Here is a 1,401-nt window from a genome sequence, read left to right as displayed (position 1 = left end):
GGATTGACATTTTTCTTACCCATAATATAGGAATATTGTTGCCTAGAGAGTTCTACAGGATTCCAGAAACAAAGAAAATTAGAGAAACACAAAAACATAAACAGATAGACTTAGGGGAAACCAGGGTTCCGAAGGCTCTCTGGCACTTTGTCCCTGGGTGCCAGCAAGCTAGCATAGTTCCTTGAGTTCACACAGGGAAGATTACCATTGATAACATGCAAAAATGAAGTATCTATATTAATAGTACAATCAGAGCCAAAACAGGTTGTGAGGAAAACATGTTTCCTTATTCTCCTGAGACAGAAGACTGTCGCCCAGAGAAAATGCAGACATGGAGTTCACTTTACCTAGCCTTCAAGGTGAACAGCACCTCAGTTTCAGATGCTATCTTTCCAACAGTATGGAAAAGGCCTGTACTCCAGTCTCTTAACCCTCTCCAGAATTCTCTTTTAAACCTTCTGCAGCCAGCTCTCAGTGCTCTCAGTGACGTCAGGCAGGATTTCCAACCTCTCAAACCTTTTCCCCTTCAGCTCAACTTCAGAGTTCCCTACAGAAAAGTACTTCCTTCTACCAATTGATACACTACAAGAAAATCTGTTTTCTCCTGATTTTCTGTTGGTCTAACATCATTTGATGTGGTATTCAGTTTTGTTTTTCCTTCCCACTACTTTTGAATATTTTAATTCACTGCCAGTATAAGACTGGAACTAGTGTTGAAAAAAAATAATACAGTGATGAGATGTTCTCTATTAGAAATATCACTTGTCACAACATCTCACAGATGTTTGCTCACTAATTGATTTTCATCTCTAAGGTATTTCACTATTAACTAACACAAGTGAAAATATAACCTTAGAGATCTACTGGAGAAAGGACTCAGGAATATGTAACACATTTGAGCATTTTGTCATATTAATCATTTTTGTCATCTTGAGTGTTCCTTGAGCCTCTCTATATTTGCCTTCACCTTCCATGAAGGGCTATTAAAATGAAAACCTTGTAAGGAACATCTATTTCCCTCCACCTTTATTTTGTATTGTAGAATGTAGGCAAAGTTTACAAAATTTCATGGTAGCAGTACTTTTTTACATGGGAAGGAAATATCAGGGTATCTATGACCATATTTCAATATTTAGCATTTAAACCAAACATGGTAAACCATGGATATTTTTATGTGGGAACTCATTAAATCTTATAAGGGCCTAATCAATCATTAGTTACTTTCTGGAGTACTGTTACTGTTTTTTTTTTTTTAAATATTCATGTGGACACTGCTTTTCATAGATCTAGCAATGTTCTATGTTCTGTATTAAATGTGATATCCTGAATGTGTGCTGCTTGCTTTTGAGAGTACTTGTTAATAGAAGGTCTAAATAGGATTTAAGGTGAAGCAGTATGTGT

This window comes from Dipodomys ordii, unplaced genomic scaffold (assembly GCF_000151885.1).
Source record: "Dipodomys ordii isolate 6190 unplaced genomic scaffold, Dord_2.0 Scaffold256, whole genome shotgun sequence".
In the NCBI taxonomy this organism is placed as follows: domain Eukaryota; kingdom Metazoa; phylum Chordata; class Mammalia; order Rodentia; family Heteromyidae; genus Dipodomys; species Dipodomys ordii.
This window is presented reverse-complemented; position numbering follows the sequence as displayed.